This window comes from Crinia signifera, chromosome 9 (genome assembly GCF_055691185.1).
Source record: "Crinia signifera chromosome 9, ASM5569118v1, whole genome shotgun sequence".
Lineage (NCBI taxonomy): Eukaryota > Metazoa > Chordata > Amphibia > Anura > Myobatrachidae > Crinia > Crinia signifera.
Window position 1 is genome coordinate 84,584,773 of NC_139225.1, and position 22,507 is coordinate 84,607,279.

The 22,507-nt window shown below is 46.0% G+C and overlaps 1 protein-coding gene across 1 annotated transcript in view; it reads left to right on the forward strand.

Annotated features, from left to right (window-relative positions):
• The first annotated feature begins 3,437 nt into the window (after positions 1-3,437).
• Positions 3,438-22,507, forward strand: part of STAG2 (STAG2 cohesin complex component) — a 115,499-nt gene continuing 96,429 nt past the window's right edge. The window contains exon 1 of the mRNA XM_083159333.1: positions 3,438-3,665. The gene's annotated coding sequence lies outside the window, so the exon portion shown is untranslated. The remainder of the gene's footprint in view (positions 3,666-22,507) is intronic.

Below are 22,507 nucleotides of genomic sequence, written 5' to 3' on the forward strand. Positions count from 1 at the left end.
CGGTTTGCAGCCGGATCCCATTAGGGCTATTTCACACTGTCCGGCTCCTGTCGGACGTCGAAATCCCGCACGGCCAGGAAGCTGTGCCGTGCACAGTAGTTGTGAATGGACACTATTGTGTCCATTCACACGGGACGGCTACGGCCTGGCCGTCTGGTTGCAGCCGGATCCCGCCACTGGAAGGGACGGCTGCCGGGCTGTGGCCATCCCCTCCATGTTAATCTACTGCGTGCGACACGGCTCCCTGGCCGTGCGGGATTTCACCGTCCGGCAGGAGCCGGAGTGTGTGAAACCGGCCTTACTGGAAAGGATGGCTGCTGGGCTGTGGCCATCCCCACCATTCTAAACTTATGTGTGAGGCACCGCTTCTTGGACGTGCGGGGTTTCACCGCCCGGCAGGAGCCGGAGCGTGTGAAATAGCCCTTAGGCTGGTTTCACACACTCCAGCTCCTGCCGGACGGTGAAATTCCGCACGGCTAGGAAGCTGTGCCGCACACAGTAGTTTATCATGGAGGGGATGGCCACAGCCCGGCAGCCGTCCCTTCCAGTGGCGGGATCCGGGTGCGGCCGGGCCGTGGCCGTCCCGTGTGAATGGACACAATAGTGTCCATTCACAACTGTGTGCGGCACGGCTCCCTGGCCGTGCAGGATTTCACCGTCCGGCAGGAGCCAGAGTGTGTGAAACCGGCCTGAGGCTGGTTTCACACACTCCGGCTCCTGCCGGACGGTGAAATCCCGCACGGCCAGGGAGCCGTGCCGCACACACTAGTTTAACATGGAAGGGATGGCCACAGCCTGGCAGCCGTCCCTTCCAGTGGTGGGATCCGGCTGCAGCCGTGCGGCCGGGTCGTGGCCGTCCCGTGTGAATGGACACAATAGTGTCCATTCACAACTAATGTGTGCGGCACGGCTCCCTGGCCGTGCGGGATTTCATCGTCCGGCAGGAGCCGGAGTGTGTGAAACCAGCCTTAGGGTTACCACCTATCCGGGATTACTTTAGACAGTCCGGTAATTAAGATCGGAGTCCGGAGAGAGGTGGCGTTCCCAGACTATACAAGTAGCTGCCTAGTGCCTATCTAAATGACCGGACTGTCCGGAGTAACTCTGGACAGGTGGTACCAACCCCAGATGAAGTCCAAACAATTATAAGTTACTTAAAGCAGGATGGACACTGAGCTATACCCCTTCATTTACTAGCCACACCATGCACATTAGTGACAGACAAAACAGTGATCATTCGCAACTTTAATAACATCGATCTAGTGCCTAGAGTGATCTGGGCTGACGGGAATTCACTCTGATGTCAGAACCAATCTCTGACCCTGTATACACAGCTTTAGAATGACAAAAAATAAACAATGCTCCATTTAAAAGACAATCATGTTGTTATACACAGGAACATAAATGTGTGTGTGTATATATATATATATATATATATATATATATATTACATTGATCATTTATATGGCACCAGATGGTTTCTACAGCACCTAATGGGGCCTACACACATAGCGAGTGTGCTGAGCGATCTGCGATCTATGCTACATCGTTCAGCACACTGCGCTGCCCAGCAGATACACAGCAATGTGTAGTGCTGTGTGATGAGCGAGGTGTCATCGCCAGTGTTCTCCGGTCAGAGAATACTGGAGATGACAATATTTATGGTCCCTGCTCATTCTGTATTCTACCGGCAATATCACTGCACAGGCCATGCACCGCTATCGCTGGCTTCTACACACTGCGGTTTAGTGTAATTTTCTAAGTCAGATCGCTTAGAAAATGGTAGGGATGGCCATCGTTGCCTTTGCCATCGATGATTGCCATCGATGGCAAAAGTGCAACTGCCCATCGATAGTCTATAACCATTCTATGGATGACCATCGATGTTTTTGCATATCGATGGTCATCCATTTTCTCTGATTGAGTGGCCTGTGGGCCAATCAAAATGTGGGGGCGGGGCTTAGCGGGTGTCAGGGGCGGAGCTATGCTCTGTGTTACGGCACTGTAGGGAATAAGCAAAACCGAAACTATTCGTTTAAGCTTTACATCGATGGTGGGAAACCATCTGGTTCTCCCCTATTGATGGCAAAACTATTCGACATCGGCCATAAACCATCGATGATTTCTAATCATCGATGGTCGATGGCCATCCCTAGAAAATGGCTAAAAAAAATTGCTATATGTGTAGGTTGCTTTACAGTACATAAATAACAGAAAAAAACAGCGACATGGTATGCATATATTGCTGCATCGCCAACATGCTGAAATAAGCATCAGGGTGGCAGAAACCAAGGGTGATGTGCCATCGTAGAGAGAAGATTAGGGGCCTTCTGAACAATATCATTGAAAATATTGGCCAGTGTGTACGTTACAAAAGTCGAACGATTCACACTCCCGGGGTTGACGTCCCAAGCCCTTTAACTTCCTGACATATTGTCAAAAGACTGGATGCTCAGCAATGTGGAATGAATGATATTGTTAATGATATCGTTCGTCATGTACAGTATGTGCTATATCGTTCATCTGCGACCACAGCTGATATTGTTAACGATATCAGCGGTACAGCAAATTACCCATTGAGTATGCACTTTTAGTACATCTACTCCATGGAGAGGACCCTGCTAATGAGAGCTTACATTGTGAAGGGAAGGGGCAGACAAATGGGTGACAGAGATGGTGTAGAAGTGAGCATAGAGTATGGGGTAGCTATCATACATACTTATGTACTGTAAGTTTACTTATGTCTGAACTTTTACAATATATATTTTGGTACTTCCTCATCTTTGCGGCCACAGCTTACGCTACAGAATTTATGTAGTTTAACCCACGCCACCTTCCTGTGTCCACGCCACCATCTATTACCTTTAGTAAAGTTGTGGCAAGCGAAGCAGGCAGACAATGCTGCTATTCTGAAAGCGGGTAATGTAACTGGCATAAGCTGTGGCCGCAAAGATGAGGAAGTACCTATATTTTTACCATAATAAATAACTAATTTTACACGTTTCTTATTATTGCATTAAAAGGATTTTTCCTGCTGTCCCAGCACCGTAATCTCAGCACTTCTTCATTTATTACTACACACAGGCCCCTAAATAACATGGACCTAGATAACCTGCCCTAAACATGTCTACATCAGGCTCCTGAGATGGAGGAACAGAAAAGGGAAAACGAACAGCGTTATATACTTCGAAGAAGGGTCAGAAAAATATCCAAACATCAGTCTAGTACCATGACCTTACTATGGGTCTTTCTACCCCCAGGCGCCTGCGCTGGTATAAGGGAACCGACCGACTGTAGCAGCCTGTAATAAAGACTACGCTGGAACTTTTGCTCTTCTTGCTGGACGCTCGAGGGTTAAATCGCTCATCCCGAGGTCTGGGCGGCAGGTGGCGCTGTGTCCCAGCAAGAGGCAGCCGGCGCCTTGTGACCGCCAGGTGGCGCCTGCGCGCCTCATTCGACTTCGAGCTGCCGAGGAGCGAACAACTCGAGCCGACCCTTAGCCGCCTCCATACCGCTTCTTATTTATTTTATGACCGAGGACCTGGGGCCGGGCGTTACCGCTCACCCGTCTTTCGTCTCATAGCAGCGCACGGAGCTTGTCCTGGGATTACAACAGCCGGCGGGACGAGGCCCTCCCCCGGGAGGCGCGCTGTGCAAGAGCCGCGGTAAGTTATAAAATGGCGGACACGCTGGTGGAAGTTTCCCCGTGCGGCCTGGCTGCTGGCGGCGGAGTTGCTGAAAAGTGGTTGCTGCCATCCATCCTTCTTTCCGGTGGGAACACGGAGGCAAGATGGTGTCTGGGCCTGAGCAGGGAAGCGGCGGCGGCCGGGGGTGGGGGAGAAGGAGGAGGGGGGAGTGTGGAGGACGCGGCCTTTCCTCCTGGGTTCTGCCCGGTTACCCGCTCAGTCCTCCCTCTCCCGGGCCGCTCACATAGGATGTGTGTGCGCGGTGATGCGGGCGCTGTGACCTGCTGTTACCCTGGGGGCGGCCCGGCCATGCTCGCAGTTTTGGGGTTTGTTTTGGCGCCAGAGTACCGGCCTCCGTGAGTCTCCCCGGTGACCCCACCACCAGGACTCCTGCCTGTTAGCTGTCTGTGCGGCGGGATACAACGTGTATTGTCTGAGGAAGGCCGATGTATTGGCCATCGGCACAGGAGCCAGCCCCGGGTGAGCAATGCTGCCACTATTGCTGTCTGTGAGTGGCATGGGGGTGTGATAGGAGTAACCCCAACTGTGTATTCTGCCTACATTCCTGTCTGCGTGTGGCATGAGGATGTGATATGAGTGTGTATGCTGCCACTATTCCTGTCTGTGTGTGGCATGGGGGTGCGATGTAAGTACCCCAGTGTGTTGCTGCCACTATTCCTGTCCCTGTGTGTGATGGTAATACCCCTAGTGTGTATGCTGCCACTACTCCTGTCTGTGTGTGGCATGGGGGTGCGATGTAAGTACCCCAGTGTGTTGCTGCCACTATTCATGTCCCTGTGTGTGATGGTAATACCCCTAGTGTGTATGCTGCCACTATTCCTGTCTGTGTGTGGCATGGGGGTGCGATGTAAGTACCCCAGTGTGTTGCTGCCACTATTCCTGTCCCTGTGTGTGATGGTAATACCCCTAGTGTGTATGCTGCCACTATTTCTTCTGTGTGGCATTGGAGAACCCTGAGTGTGTATGCTATTACTTTCCCTGTCTGTGTATGGCAGGTCTGGCCAACCTATCTTTCCAGCTGTACTTGTATGCCACACGGTCCCATGCCATAGTTTTGCTCTCAGGGAATGTTAAATCTGTGGCAGAGCATGTATTTTCACAACTACTGGAGAGCCACAGGTTGACCAGGCCTTTTACATGGCATAGGGGTGTGATGGGAGTACCCCTAGTATTCTGCCACTATTCCTGTGGGATGAGAGTACCACATGTTTGTATATTGCTGCTAACAAATTCTGTGCATGACTGTTGTCTCAGTGTATGGGATAATTTAGCTTGTTGGTTATTGCAGTCTGAAAGGTGAGCTCTTTAGTATAGAAGGTCATAAATCAGAGGGCAACTTGGATGTACACACTATAGAGGAGATTTGGTGGAAGGAAGTATGTTCTCCTGACCTCGTGTGTGAGTCTGGTTTGGATGTATGTGTGTATCTATGCAGGTAATCTGACGGGGTTCTGTGTTTGTAAACACTTGCAGAGTATGACCACTATCCCACCGGCATTGTATTCAGGGGCGTCTCGTGTAACATGTCATTGTGTAGCTGATGATTGTTATGATTTAATGTAATGTCTTGTCTACTTCCCGGATGTGTAGTATAAACACTGTCAGATAAGGATATTTTCAATTGTTTCACAATTGTTACTTTCAGATTTGTATTTACTAATATGAGAAATATATAAATCGGGTGTTACTACATCAGTGCTGTAGGAGACTACAGAATAAAATGTAAACAACCTAGTCCTTGGAGTGATGCCTCATCACCTCTGCTATAAATGTGTTTGTACAGTCAGAGCTGCTAGGCTTGTATGGTTTCCAAAGTTCCCTGTAGCCACCTCCCCCTTATTTGGAGTCATGGGGTACGGGACAGGCCTCCTCGGTGACTCCCTTCCTGAGCAGCCGCACCTTGCTGTTTACAGCCTGTAGCAGGCTCCCTCCCCAGCCTTCCCTTTTGTAGGAGATTTTACCAGTCGCCCAATAAACTTCAATGACTCGGCTAAAAAGCCCTCCAGTCACTTCAGTGCTATTTGCTTACAGTATTGTTACGCATGTTTTTTTATTTATTTTTTATTTTGGATATGTGGGTCACATTTTTTTATTTTATTATTCTGTTTGTGTGTAACATAATGGGCACAGGTTTGTCTCAGTGCAACTTAATGGAGTATGTTGGTGTCGTGGAGACACAGGTGCAGCTGACACACCATATGTTACTATATTTATAGTCTCATTTTGATTGCTCTTGGGTTATGAATACAATCAAACAGCCCCCTCCCATTCACTGTGTTGTGCTGCTTGCAGCTGACCAATGTTGTCAGAGGGAGGGGGGATCGGGTAACCTAACTGCGTCACCACACCACCAGGGCCTCTTCTCTGCCACCCTCCTCTACTGTGGCCTCTCATTGGCTGGCTGGGGGCAGAGGGTGTGGTTGCAAGTTGTCCCTCTTCAATGTAAACCTGTCTGCTCTGCCTCCAGAGTGACTGGCTTTGGTAGGCTGAAGCATTGCATTTCTGCTTGCTGAGTTTACACATTTTCTTTTCTAGTCAGTAGTGCTGTATTCTAAATGCAATGAATAATACAGGACAAAATAACTATTGGAGCTTTTAAGTAATTACAGGGGAAATATTTAGTAAATATTAACATGCAGAAAAAACATTTGTATGCTTTTCAAAGGAACAGGTACTTGCAAAAATACTTAGTTTACATTTTCTTCTTGGTCTTATGTTGATATTGGGAATGTCAATAGAAATGTTGTATTGCTTTATAACTGGAACTCTAATAATTTTCTGAATCCTGTTTGTGCTGTTTCCTTTAGAACCTCAGAGCTTGTTAACAGGAGCTACTGCAATTTATATAGGGCAGCAGATATGCATGGATCACTGTTAACATTCAGTGTGTAAGCACTCTCCTAAATAGAATTATTTGATGTAAATCAGTAACCACTGAAATAGTGGTATAACTGTCATTTTCAAAATGTGACATTTGCTGACAATATACCGTAATAAGCATTGTAACCACACTGGGGTGGATTAATTTCACCACACTGAATAGAGTGAGGGAGCAGCTATTCTAATAAGCGTGCTGCTGTGAAGTCCAACTAATGGATTCCTGCTCAGAGATCCAACAAAACTAGGTCGTCGATGTTGTTTTATAATTTTATCTTTTTGCTTATATTTAGTGTGGTAGAGTGCTTAAAGGCTCCCATGCCATTTGTACATGCAATAAATCGCATGCAAAACTCCTGGGGAGCTGTAGCAGTGGGGGGGGGCAGGAGAGCCCGGTAGCAGTGACCGGCATCTGCTGTTCACCGCTACCCACCCCTGCACATAGGTGCACCGCTGGCACACACATTGTAGGGACTAAAAAGCACCTGCAATGTGCTGCTGGGGTGTGGATCAGTTGGTCACCAGGAAGTTGGTCGACGGTCATTAGGTCGACATGGGTGAGGTCAAAAGGTTGACATGGGTTTTTTTCACGGTTTTCTGACCCGAATGTTGACATGAACACAGGTTAGAGTACACTGTGTCCCCTCATATCGCTAGCTGCGCTCGCCATGCTTCGGGATCGGTGCCTCGCTACACTCGGCACACTATTTATTTTCACAACACGCCCTAGTGGATGGTAGGGCATGAAATACCATGTCGGCTCAAACAAAACCCCATGTCGACCTTCCTACATGTCGACCTAATGACCGTATACCACTGCTGGGCGGTCCGTTCCAATAGATTTTATGTGCAGGCGGTTCAATCTCTAGAGTCTTAACCGATGCGCATGAGGTTGGATGGGATGTCAAACACATCCGATTTGTATTAGTGTATGGGCACCTTTAGTAGTAAAATTCTGTTACTTGTGGCTTAACCAAGTGAATTTCTCAATCGATGTGAAAATTGCCTAGCAAACCTTTCTATTAATCATAATGACCTGTTATGTTTACTTTATATAGGAAATATCTTTTTTTTTTATTTCTTTTACACATTTTATATTTGAATTTATTTAACAAATGTGAGCGATGCAGATATTTTGCACGTCTCTCACAGATGTTGGCACTCAAAGGGTTAAACAGGGTGTTTAGTCATGAGAACTGGCATTCTCTGACTTAAGTGCCCCAGGCGTTATTCACTGCACGTTGAATTGAATCAACCCCTGTAAGATCTAAAGGCCCCCACACACTAGAAGGATTTTTTTGTCTGAATTCCGACCAATCGTTCGATATATCGGTCAGAAATCGGACAATCGGCCAAAAAAATCGTTTTAGTGTGTGGGGTCCTTTGAACAAAAATGGGAAAAATTCTACTTTAGCTGTTGATACAGTACAGAAATGTTTGATTTACACTTATTAACCTATCTTTTATTTAAACTTCTATACTTTGATTGCTAAAATAACTTTTTCTATTTTATTGAATTTGTCTAGTGTCCACTTTAATTGGAGTGGGGTATAGTTGTTGAGAGTATTTCGTCTAATTTGGACTATCTGAAGGAGTTTTGATACAATACTGAGAACAGCACATTAACACTGATGAACGTTTAGCTCACTATGCACTTGAGGCAAGGGGGGGGGGGGGAGAAATATTTTTTTTTTGTAGGTGCAGGGTGCTTAACATTGGCATTTCTGCTCTCAGCCCCTGTGCAGAAACTTGTAGAAAGTGTGCCCAAAGGACTCTTCGCATCATGCCCAGCACTTTAGCTTGGCTAAACTCTGCACTGCTGGGAGCGATCAGCCCATTCAAAAGAAAGCATTATATTTCCACCCCCCCCTGATTTTCCGCACTTTAGATGAGACATTGGGAGCATATAAACAATTGCATTTCCCCATGGGGCAAAGCTATAAAGGTTCTTCTCTACATCCACATTTGGTCCTTTTACTACAGAACAAGAATTAAAATGTAACAGGGCTTAAGTACATAGACAGGAATGTATCGCTTAAAGGTCCTTTTAACATTTTCCTCAAATAAAAAAACAAAATATTGTAAGTCTTCTAGTAGAATGTATACTGTGTTACTGTGTGATAATCCAACCATTGGTATTTGGACATCACTGATTTAATAACATTTCTGAATTATGGCACTTTTGCCTTGTACTGCATGATGTGAGGAGAGAGTTCTCTTAGGGGTGAAATTAATTAGGGGCAATTGTCTCTTCCCAGATGAGGGGTGAGTGAGTTCCAATAAGCCATTCACCCATGATCTGTTCTTGCAGCTCAATTTGACCATATCGTCAACAACTACATGTATGATTCACTTAATGATTCAGTGAGCATGCACTATATTGTTCGCCTGGCAGTCCTGACAATATCGTTCTAATTTCGCTTTGGGAGCGAATTACATAGTGTGTATGCAGCTTAAAGCAAATTTACAATGTGCTACGTTTTACTACAATGCGTAAAATACCAGTAAATTTATGTTTAAGGGGGGAAATTCAATATGTGCCGATGTTTCTGACAGGCACAAATTATCGGCTCCCATCTATTCAATGCGGCCACAGATCTGTGAAAACAGCTGTGAATTTGACCTTTTTAAAAACCTATTCTGCATTGGCAAAAGCCGCTGCTAAATTGTTGAATTTGTATCCGTTCTCTAAAGCTGTTTTCGACTATTCACGGCCTGTCCAACCATCAGAAAATTTCCGACGGTTGGCTAGATTGAATAGATAAAATGTAAATTCAACCTATTATCGGTGAAAAACTGCCGATATGTGAAACCCCCTTAAATTACTAGGCTCTATCCTAAACCCCTTTGATATATTGATGGTTCATTTTAAGTTCTTGAAGCTATTTTTGAGATTCCCACAATTTGCTGCTATAGTGGTTCATTCAGGGTTGGGATTAATTTTCAGTTTGGTCAAACTGCGTAAAAGCAAGGCTCAACAAAATCCAGGGGCAAGGTCACCACGGCGACCAGAATCTGCTTCCTGGCGACCAGCTTTGCGACCAGCAGCCGGGCAGAGCAGTGAACCACACACCCAGCTGCCGAGTTTGAAATATCTGCGTCGCGGATCTGCTCTGATATAGCAACAGCCGGGTGAGTTGTCCACCGCTCTACCGGGACCCCCTGCTCTAGGCTGGGGCAAAAGGGGTGGGGGTGGGTGGGGAGGGGTCACGGCGCGAAGCAGCCCAGGATTATTTGTGGAGAGGGAGGGGGTCTCTCTTTTCTGCTGTTCTACGAGGCCTTTCCCAGCACTGCTACTACTACTGATCTGGCAGCATATCCTTCAGACTCTTACAGTAAGAATGAGATCTTCCCATGTGCTTATATTTTGAAAAAAGGGGGGGGGGGTGTCCCGAGGAACACTGTCATAGGTGTACTGGCAGTGTATACAGTGATGCAGGTCTCTCTCCGTGCTCCTCTCTCTTCCTTCCACTATTCTCTCTCTTCCCTCTTCTGCTCTCATTCTCTCTCTCTCTCCCCTCTGGACTTCTCTGTCCCCCTCTCTCTCTCCACTCCTCCCTCTTCCTCTCTCTCCCTGGCATCACTAACCACCCCCTTGCCCTCTAATGTATTTTGTCTTTTTTTTTTCTGGATATGCCCCTACTAGGGATGGCCATCTTTGCCATTGCCATCGATGGCAATAGTGCAGCTGGCCATCGATAGTGCTAAACTATGCAATGGATGACCATCAATATTTTTACATATTGATAGTCATCCATTGTATTTGACTAATTGGCCTGTGGGCCAATCAAAACAGTGGCGGGACTTCATGGGTGTAGGGGGGAGGAGCTATGCAGCATAATTTTGCTGTGCCATCGATGGAGGGAAACCATCTGGTTCTCCCCGATCGATGGCAAAAGTATTTAGCATCAGCCATAAACCATCGATTATTTTGCATGGTCGATGGCCATCCCTAGCCCCTACCTGACATCAAGCAAGAAACCCATAGCAACGAGCATGTAGGTAAGAAGCACTTATGTGGCATAATATGTAATAGGCATTACATTGTGTGGTATTATATGTAATGGGCATTACAGTGTTTGGCATAACATGTAATGGGCATTGTAGCATGTGGTAAAATATGCATGGGTATTATGGCGTGTGATATAGCGTGTAATCAGCATTGTGGTGTAAAACTTTGCCGTGCACCTTCAGCTCGCAATGTGCCTGTTTTAAGTTTGTCTGGCTCCTACAGTTTCACCCTGGCTCCTAGATTTTAAAGAAATTTGTCGAGCCCTGTGTTAAAATATAACCTTTTGCACACACTCCTCCATACTCTTGATGGAGGAAATTCAATTCGGTGCATTCCCTCAGTGCCTGGATGTGCACATATTGGCCATATACAATGGAACTGACATTAAAGGTTTAAAATATGCAGAGTGTATTAGGGAAAATAACATTTCTTGAGATGCTAGCGCCTCATTCATCTGCTACATTCAGTACTGTGCAAGTTTTACTGGCCACCTATATGGGTTAAAGGCAAAAACTTTTGATGTTAGGGGCTCAATGTGCTGTTGTAAAAGGGCACAACACACCCCTGGCGTGTAGTATGATATGAATGTCTGTTGCCGGGGGCCAAGTTTGCACATTCGGCCAATGATTGTGCTTTGAGTTTTAATTTGTATTGCTGGTTGTTTCTGAACCGAATAATGTCTTCACAATTTAGGCACAATACAGATTGAGCCAGGCCACTTGGGTATACTGAAAAATATATTTAACCCCATATGTTCAAACCGCTTATGTAGTACGTAGCTTGCAAACTACAAGCTCTAGAAATTCCAGTGAGTCTGTATTTTTAAAGCAGCAATATTTTAAAAGGCAAATCCAAAATAGTTTTAAATGATTGCCACTTGCAAAATTCAGACAGCTATATCATAAGCCCCCATGTCCTGTGAAAGGTTTTTTTGTGCTACATAAAGACACAGTTTATATGTACTAATGGAGATTTGATATTGGTTATACAGAGAAAAATAATGACTTGATATTTATTACAGGTCACTGCTCTTGGCAAAGTAGTAGCTTAAAAAAAAAATAAAAAAAAATTCTCATTAGAGACTTAAAACTGATGAAATGATTTGAAGCTTCCTTTTTGTTTAATAAACTGGGCAGTCCCAACATCTGGTACATCAAGAATAGTAGTTTTTTTGAGAGTTGTAAAGTCAGAAATAGTATTGTTCCCTTGGATGAACGCTAATAATTCTCAGATGTTTAATACATTCTTTGCATTTTCATGTCTTGACTTTGGTGTTTTAGCTAGATCTATACAGTATTATAATGCCTGAAATTTGGAGTCTTAAGGGGAAAACACCGGTTGACCTGTAAAGTGTGTAGGTGAGTAATGAGTACACTTGTGTGTCTGCCGAGTGACCTGTAAAGTGTGTAGGTGAGTAATGAGTACACCTGTGTGTCTGCCGGGTGACCTGGGAAGTGTGTGAGGGAGTGAGTACACCTGTGTGTCTGCCGGGTGACCTGGGAAGTGTGTGAGGGAGTGAGTACACCTGTGTGTCTGCCGGGTGACCTGGGAAGTGTGTGAGGGAGTGAGTACACCTGTGTGTCTGCCGGGTGACCTGGGAAGTGTGTGAGGGAGTGAGTACACCTGTGTGTCTGCCGGGTGACCTGGGAAGTGTGTGAGGGAGTGAGTACACCTGTGTGTCTGCCGGGTGACCTGGGAAGTGTGTGAGGGAGTGAGTACACCTGTGTGTCTGCCGGGTGACCTGGGAAGTGTGTGAGGGAGTGAGTACACCTGTGTGTCTGCCGGGTGACCTGGGAAGTGTGTGAGGGAGTGAGTACACCTGTGTGTCTGCCGGGTGACCTGGGAAGTGTGTGAGGGAGTGAGTACACCTGTGTGTCTGCCGGGTGACCTGGGCAGTGTGTGAGGGAGTGAGTACACCTGTGTGTCTGCCGGGTGACCTGGCCCATATCACCTGTCTATAGCAGCAGAGAGTAAGCAAGACCCCCATGTGAATGGCTCAGATATCACAGCTAGCTGCTGATGTGTGCGGCACCATCACTCACCCATTCACCTCCTCACTGTAGTTCCTACACTTCCAGGGGGTGCCGTGGTTTGAGCCCCCTGCCTCACTGTCCCTGGGGCAGGCCTGCAGTAGGCTGTAGTTAAGACTGGAAGTATGCTATTGGAGTGGTCGGATCCCTTCCTCCAGCCCCTGGAGCTCCAGCTGGGTAGCTGCTGGTCACCAGGGCAAGGAAGTCTCCCTGCTCAGATGGTTAGTGGTGACAGCAGCTGGGTACACTGCAGGGTTGGCCGGGCTTTGTGCGGGGCAGGCTGGGCTGCTGGTGCTGAAGTGCTGGTTAGCGATGCCGGCTCCAGTTATGAAATAGGTGCGGTGGACCTACAAGTGCACCCGGTGACAACCAGATTCTGCTTCCTCCAAAAAAAATCTGGTCACCAGGAAGCAGCATTTGGTCGCCAAGGGCAACTAAACACCTGCAAATACAAACATTCCTGGACATAACATTGCACTGATCTGTACCTCTCTGGGAGCTCCCTCCCACCACTATTCACAGCTCTGTGTTTGATTCAACCTTATAGATTGTATGCTCCACTTGGGAAGATACTGCTATAATGAAATCTCTGTAGAGAAATGTTTAATATGTGTGAGATATAATAAGATAAATTATTTTTCAGTATTGCCATACAACAATAACTTAATTATAGAATAAATCACTATTTTGGAGTGGTTGATGAGTGAATTATCGATTTTATGATAAACCTCTGAAATCACCAATTTTTGAAACCCCCTCTGAGAAGTTGCCAGTTACACAAGGCCATCATTTGGCTGGTGTACAGTGATCAGAGTCTGACTTTTTAAGATGGTGGCTGTTTTGTGGAGGCAAAACGCATTGCCGGAGGGTACTTAAGTCAGAGAATGAAAGTACTTGTTACTAAACACTTGTGACCATCACCATTCTTCACTATGCAAAGCACTGGTTAGAATAGCTCCGGGAGCTATCTCTTAACGGTGCATTCACAGTGTGGAGAATAACATTGACCCCCCTTTTTAGAATTGTCAAAAAAATAGATGGAGAGTGCTAAGTATGAATGCTGGTGGGAATGTTTTATTATTCCAGGTATTAAATGTCATACCGATAAGCAAGGACAGTAATCCCACACAGACATACAGGGTGAGGAATTGTATTGTTGCACATGAAAAACCATTAGTTTATTGGGTACTTATATGTTAGTTGGGCGCCCACTAAGGTATTTGCTTAGTTTTACTCGTCCCCTCGCGGGGCTCGCCATGCTTCGGGCTTGGTGGCTCGCTGCGCTCGCCACAATACATAAAATCAACTCCATGCCGACATGGACAGTGGGCGCCCAGGTAACATATAAGTACCGTATATTGTTAGGTATTGGGGCCTCAAAAGCTTTTGCTACCCGATGGGGTAGTGAACACATTTAAACAAGATCCGGGTGCCGTAAAGTGTGGCGGGTGTTGGGCGGATTCAGATAGGCAAATCCGTTAGGCAGTAATGGAATTCCTCCCTATGTGATGTATTTATAATATTGTCTAACGTGATGTGAATTGCAGTAGAAAAGTGTCATCAGTAAATTGTATCAAGGGGGAAGTAGCAGCATGGCACTTGCCCATGATTCCTGAGTGGTTTGCTCATGATTTCAACTACGTTGCATTGTGATTTTGCCTTGCTGGGATGCACAGGGCCATTCAACAGCAGTGCAGGCCACTGGGCAAAGCAATGCAAAGAGGTGGTGCCCAGCATCATCTGTAGTCACACATTATTACTCCCAATTCAAATTCGTTCATTGTAAGACAACGAACCTAAAGGCCCCCCCATACACTAGTCTGACTTGTCCTAAGGACAAGTACAACCAGTTTGCTCTTGAGCTCTCCAGAAGGCTATCTTACAATTTGGCTTTTGTCATATTTACATGCAATAAAGCGTATGTGATTTATTGCATGTAAAAAAATCCGGGGGAGGTGGGCAGCGGTTTGAGTGGTGGCGGGAGGACTGTTGGGTTTCCCTCCATTTGCTGGGTGGGTGCGTAATATTGGTTACGGCATGGAGAATTTTCTCTCTCTGACCGGGTTCTGCTGGAGACTGCTGTTGGGGTTGGGGGGTGAATGTTTCTCCTGTTTCAGCGGTGATTCCTGAAGACTTGTGTGTGCGGCTGCCTCATGGCTTCAAGGCTTCTATCAGCTATTCAGTTCATTTGGGGGATGTTTGTCAGCCATGGCCCCTTTTAATCCGGGGGCCACTTTACATCTTGCCAATAAGGCCAAGAGATTGCCCTAGGCCTGCAATGAATTTGCTCTGTCATGGGGAGTGATTAGTTGCTCTGTTAAGTCCCAGCAAGGACGTATATCTAGTTGTGGTACTGTGCTTTTAGGAGTTCTCAGTTTATATATCTCATTAGGGAAAGGTCTTAAAAATATGGGACTGGATTCAAATGTTTAATCGCGCACGATCTCCCATCTAAAGTGTTGTCTAATTAAATTGACTCCTACAAACCACACTACTGTGACCTGGATTGAAAGCTGGTAAGTATTGTGGATGAGCATGAATGCTCACCATCCTCTTGAGCCTATTGAGTGAATTACAGAGAGGCAATTTCTCCAAAAGGCTTCTTTCGAGCTTTCAATTAGGAAAGGCTTCAATGAGTAGGTTGTCTTGCTGCACATGTGTATTACAGATATCTTGTCAGAGTTACATGTAGTTCCTGCTCAATGTTCAATTCTGATAAAACTACTTCTCGCCACAGCATTTAGAGTAAAGCCCTGTACACGCTTCGATTTTGCTTTTGATTCGATGTTCGATACGATTTTCTATTAGATCTGGCATTAGATCTGTACTTTTGCATTAGATATCGAATTTGATATAGATTTCGATATACATTGAAAGTACATTGTACACATTTGATTTACTAGATCAAATTCAATATTTCCTTGGCTGCACATTAGATTTTTCTGTTCTATTTTGTGAAAACGGGAGCGCGCATCGAATTGAATGCAGATCGAAAGTGACACAAAAACCATTCAATTACCTTTAGGATTCGATTTGATTTTGATTCTAGAAGCAAAATCTAATTGAAAATCTGGAAAAATCGATGCATGTGTACAGGTCTTAAGTCTACATTGAATAATAAAGCCTACATCCTGCCAGTATGCAACAAGAGACCTATCTATACTTGTCAGCTATTATTATTATTTAATTGTATTTATATGGCGCCACAAGTGTGTAGTGCTGTACATAATGCACACATTAGATCAACCCAGGGTACACACACACAACTTAAAATTACTTTAACTGAAAAACTAAAACAAAGCATGAGAAATCATTAGCACCATAATTCTTAGTACACAATACAGCTAAGATGTAAGGAAGCAAAGGAGATGTCTGTGTATGACCTCTGTAACGAAGTGTGAGGGCCCTGCTTCAAGAGCTTACAGTCTTGATGGAGGAAGAGACGGACAGGTGAGGTGCAGGCAAGGAGGCCTGAAGTCAGGAAGGGAGCATGGCAGGGATGGCCAAAACATGAGGTGGCAGGTAGGAGAAGCGGCCTTGCTACATCTAGAAATTACAGATGTTTCAACTTGTTACACCTTCGACATATGAACTGTGCAAGACCGCTTCAGCATCTCTCTGATGGATGCCTGCACTTCCATGCATTTTAGAGGTGAGCACAATTGCTCACACACATAAGAACCATGATCCTTAGAGTGTCTTGTGTGGCCTGTGTGAAGGTTGATTAATCAATACAGAACAGTGAATCCTTCAGGCTTTCACTGATGAGGTGGGTAACATTGCATTCAAAGAATTGTTTGGTTGGGTTTTTGGTGCTGCCTATCTCTTGTGATCCCTTAATGTGTCAGATCAGAGCAACAATTGAATTCCTAAAAAAGAAATTGCATCGCTCTCTGAGGTTTCCCTGCCTGCAATGGGCATTGTTACATTTTGTGTTGATTGTGGTGAATTTATGCTAATGGTGTAGTGATCAATTCAAAAAGTGTTCAAATATAAGGGGATAATACCATCCTAATAGGAAGAGAATGTGTTTAAAAAAAAATTTGTATAATAGTAGATAGGACATATGAATAATCTGAAAGATGGCAATGGATCCATAACTCTGCTCCTACTCTTTCTATATAAATTAGTAGAAATCACTTTGCGTACAGATTAGGAAACCATTATTTTTGTTCAATATGGAAGAGTTTAATTGATAGCCTTCCTTTCAAAATGAAAGTACATATTAAAAAAATGCTTTAAATCCATACTATGGTATGAAACCAGACTTTTCCTGAATGATCCACCAATTGGTTCATAACACCTTTGTGGATATTTTTGCTCTGACCTAACGTTCTCCCCTTTAGTAGGGATGCTAACTAATGCTTACAATGTGTGTTCTATAATGTCTCCATAGATGTTTATATGCCACTTAGCATGGGTGTGGTGAATTGGTTTGACGTTCACAATGTCAACATTGCCATAATGTGTTTAACTTGTTGATATTATGTATGTCGACCGTACTATGTAATCCTGACCTCAGTATCATCCTTATAATATTTTTGATCAGCCTGTTGTAGCATGTTTCATAAAAACATACATACTAGTGTTCCCCCTAGGAATTATGGGGGGCAGGGCGCTGGTTTGGCGGACCGGGCACGCCGACGTCACGGCGGGGGGCGTGCCCGGGCCGCCGCATCACGGCGGGGGGCGTGCCCGGGCCGCCGCGTCACGGCAGGGGACGCGGTGATAGAGACGCAGTGACAGTTAGGTGATGTCTGCTGTCCCTGACAGCAGACATCCCCCCTCGCCGCCCGGGGGGGGCAGGGATGCCCCCACCGGTCGGCGATCGCTGTGATTGGCTGTTCAAATGTGAACAGCCAATCACAGCTATTTCTGTGTTACCGGCGGCTAAGCCGCTCGGTAACACAGGGATCGGCGGTGATCGGTGCTGGCACCGATCACCACCGATCCGCAGCTCTCCCTCCCACCCGCCCGGCAGCCGCTCTCCCTCCCTCCCACCCGCCCGGCAGCTGCGCTCCCTCCGGCAGCCGCTCCCCCTACCTCGCTCCCTGTCACTGTCATCAGGAAGCAGCCGCAGCGCTCCCCCCCAGCTCCAACCCCCCCCGCATGTAAAAAACTTAAAAATGTATAAAATGAAATCATATATATATATATATATATATATATATATGTATGTATATATATATGTGTATATATATATATATATATATATATATATATATATATATATATATATACACATATATATATATATATATATATATGTATATATATACATATGTATATATGTATGTGTATATATATATATATATATATATGTATGTGTATATATGTATATATATAGACAGATAGATATTCCAGACATATGACGTATATATACGTCATGGTCGGGAGGTACTTCCCGACCGTTGACGTATATATACGTCATGGCTTTGAACTGGCACCGCGTCTATAGACGCGGTGACAGTTTGGAGATGTCTGCTGTCCCTGACAGCAGACATCCCCCCTCGCCGCCGATCGCTGCGATTGGCTGTTCATATGTGAACAGCCAATTGCAGCGTTTTCTGTGTTACCGGCGGCTAAGCCGCTCGGTAACACAGTGATCGGTGGTGATCGGTGCTGTTAAGTACAGCACCGATCACCACCGATCGCCAGCCCCCCCCCTCCCACCCGGCAGCCCCCCCTCCCTCCCACCCGGTAGCCGAAGCGCCAGCACCCCTCCCACCCCCCACCAGTCGCAGCGCCAGCCCCCCTCCCCCACCATTCATTCCACCACCAAATATCACTCCTTCCCTTCTGAGTCCTGCCATGCACCCAACTGGTATTTTTTGGTCACATATGAGGCATTGCCGTACTCGGGAGAAATTGGGGCACAGATTTTGGGGGTGCTTTGTCTCCTTCATTCCTTGTGAAAATGAAAACTTTTGAGCCAGATCTGCATTTTTGTGTAAAAAAATTTAATTTTTTACACAAAAATGCAGTACTGGCTCAAAATTTTTCGTTTTCACAAGGAATGAAGGAGACAAAGCACCCCTAAATCTGTGCCCCAATTTCTCCCGAGTACGGCAATGCCTCATATGTGACCAAAAAATACCAGTTGGGTGCATGGCAGGACTCAGAAGGGAAGGAGTGATTTTTGGTGGTGGAATGAATGGTGGGTGCTATGTCGCATTAGCAAGACCCCTGAAGCACCCATACAGTGGAACCCCCCCACAAGTGACCCCATTTTGCAAACTACACCCTTTAGGGAATTCATCAAGGGGTATAGTGTACATTTCAAACCCCCAGGGGTTTCACCAATTTTGATACAACTGAGCTGTGAAAATGAAAAATTAAATTTTTACATTTTCACAGCCCAGTTGTATCAAAATTGGTGAAACCCCTGGGGGTTTGAAATGTACACTATACCCCTAGATGAATTCCCTGAGGGGTGTAGTTTGCAAAATGGGGTCACTTGTGGGGGGGTTCCACTGTATTGGTAATGCAACATAGCACCCACCATTCATTCCACCAAAATCTGTGCTCCAAAATCCCAAAATCACTCCTTCCCTTCTGAGTCCTGCCATGCGCCCAACTGGTATTTTTTGGTCACATGTGAGGCATTGCCGTACTCGGGAGAAATTGGGGCACAGACTTTGGGGTGCTTTGTCTCCTTCATTCCTTGTGAAAATGAAAAATTTTGAGCCAGAACTGCATTTTTGTGTAAAAAAATGTAATTTTTCATTTTCACTGCCCAGTTGTATCAAAATTGGTGAAACCCCTGGGGGTTTGAAATGTACACTATACCCCTAGATGAATTCCCTGAGGGGTGTACTTTGCAAAATGGGGTGACTTGTGGGGGGGTTCCACTGTATTGGTGCAACATAGCACCCACCATTCATTCCACCAAAATCTGTGCTGCAAAATCCAAAAAACACTCCTTCCCTTCTGAGTCCTGCCATGCACCCAACTGGTATTTTTTGGTCACATGTGAGGCATTGCCGTACTCGGGAGAAATTGGGGCACAGATTTTGGGGTGCTTTGTCTCCTTCATTCCTTGTGAAAATGAAAAATTTTGAGCCAGAACTGCATGTTTGTGTAAAAAAATGTAATTTTCCATTTTCACATCCCAGTTGTACCAAAATTGGTGAAACCCCTGGGGGTTTGAAATGTACACTATACCCCTAGATGAATTCCCTGAGGGGTGTAGATTGCAAAATGGGGTGACTTGTGGGGGAGGTTCCTAACTTTTAGCACTTATGGTGCCTAGAAACCTACATGGTGCCTAAAAAAAAATCTCATAAAAAGGAGGCTCCAAAATCAAGTAGGTGCTCCTTCTATTAAGAAGCCTGTGGTTTGGTCAACGTGCACACTAGGGCCACATATAGGATATTTTTGAAAACAAAGGAATTGGGGGAATCAATTTTTAGTCACATTTCTCTAGTAAAATCTACTGTATTCGTTAGAAAAATGTATTAAAATTGAAACTCTGCAAAAAAAAAGAAATTTTGAAATTTCACCTACACTTTGTTTTAATTCCTGTGAAACACCTAAAGGGTTAACAAACTTCCAAAATGCTGTTTTGAATACTGTGAGGGGTGCAGTTTTTGAAATGGCATCATTTATGGGGGTGTCTCACATACAAGTCCCTCAAAGTCACATCAGAACTGAACTGGTCCCTAAAAAAATCAGTGTTTGAAATTTTCTTGAAAATTTGAGAATTTGCTATTCATATTGTAAGCCTCCTAGTGTCCAAAAAAATTAAAAGGAAGTTGAAATAATGATGGAAACATAAAGTAGACATATGGTCTATGTCAGGGCTCGACAAATTTCTATAAAATCTAGGAGCCAGGATGGAAATGTAGGAGCCAGATATACTAATAACAGAGACAGTGCGTGCCAAAGCCGTGCACCGTAAAAAAAAAATTGCATACGCCATAATGTCCATTACATTACATGTACACACGCCATAATGCCCATTACATCTATACATGCCATAATGACCATTACATATACCACACGTCGTAATGTCCATTACACATTTATACCAAACATCCTAATGCTCATTACACAATATGCCACACACTAATGCCTATTACGTATAATACCATATGCCGTAATTACATATTATGCCACATAAGTTCCACTTACCTACATGCTCATTGATATGGGTTTAATGCTTGATGCCATAGGTTAACATGCTCTGCCAGGGGTAAATTCTTGTTTCTATGGGTGCCACTGTGGGTGCCCCCTGGCCTCGCCTTCCCTGGGGCAGGCCTGTAGTAGGCTGTAGTTAAGGCTGGAGGTGTGCTATATTGGAGTGGTCAGGTCTCTCCCTTCAGCCCACGGGGCTTCGGCTGAGCAGCTGCTGGTCACCAGGGAAAGGAAGTCTCCCTGCTCCATCAGCGGCTGGGGGTAAGTGGTAGCAGCAGCCGGGTACATGGTGGCTTCGCAGTGGAAGGAGGAGCTGGACCTGCTGCGGCTCTGTGTGGGGATAACTGGGCTGCTGCGGCTGTGTGCACTGGAGGCCAGGATGCTACCTGCTGGGGCTGTGTGCAAGGGAGGCCGCCTGCTGGGGCTTGTAGTGTTCACTATAGGATTTTTTTTTTAGGGCAGGGTTGTAATCACCAAGCAGGGCACATTTTTTCAATTGGGAGGGCATTTGAACTGGCAACACATTTACAATCCCTCCCCAGGAGTGCCATAGAAAAAGTGCCCCCAGTAATGCCATGCCGCCAATAGTGATACAGACAAAATGCCCCCCAGCAGTGCCATGGATATAATGCCCCCAAGCAGTGCCTTGGATATAATGCCCCCCAGCAGTCCCATGGATAACACCCAAATAATACCCACTGCCCTGGCAGGCCTCTTATGAGGGGAGAAGCAGGGCTCAAGCTTCTCCCTCCAATGGACCCCGACTGCCATTTAAAATATGGTGCCAGCCCATAAGCCGGCTGTGCGTCCCCCGCGCCCCAGGCTGCTCGGAAGGGGCACCCTACAGCCAGCAAGAGCCGATGCCGATGTCCTGTCCTAGTGAGCCACTCTCAGCAGAGGTGATCAGTGGCATGTCAGCACAGCAGGGAGCACCTGTAAGCGCTAACAGTCGCTGTTAACTATGCTGACACGCCACCTCTCCCTCTGCTGAGAGCGGCTGTCAGCAATTCCTCCACTGCGCTGAAACACCGCTGAGGTCTCTGTTGAACAGAGGCAGCGTGGCAGCTCTCCGGGGAGGGCACATTAGAAACTTAAAAACTGGACTTGTGTGCGCCGCCGTGCGGGGGTGGCCGGACTGCTGCCTGCTGGGGCTTGTGTGCGGCACTGCGGGGGTGGCCGGACTGCTGCCTGCTGGGGCTTGTGTGCGGGGGTGGCCGGACTGCTGCCTGCTGGGGCTTGTGTGCGGGGGTGGCCGGACTGCTGCCTGCTGGGGCTTGTGTGCGGGGGTGGCCGGACTGCTGCCTGCTGGGGCTTGTGTGCGGGGGAGGCCGTGCTGCTGCCTGCTGGGGTTTGTGCGCGGGGGAGGCCAGGCTGCTGCGGTGGGCTGTGTATGGGGAAGGCCGGGCTGCCACGACCAGATTCTGCTTCCTCCATAAAAAAAAATCTGGTCGCCAGGAAGCAGAATCTGGTCGCCGTGGCGACCTGGCGACCGGGATTTGTCGAGCCCTGGTCTATGTTAGTTATTAACTATTTTGAGTGGTATGATTATTTGTCTCACAAGCAGAAAATTTAACATTTTGCATATTGCTAAATTTTCCATTTTTTCACGATATTTTGGTATTTTTCACAAAAAAACACAGACTGTATCGACCCAAATTTACCACTAATTTGAAGTACAATGTGTCACGAGAAAACAATCTCAAAATCACTAGGATAAGTAAAAGCAAAAAAAAGTTATCCCCACT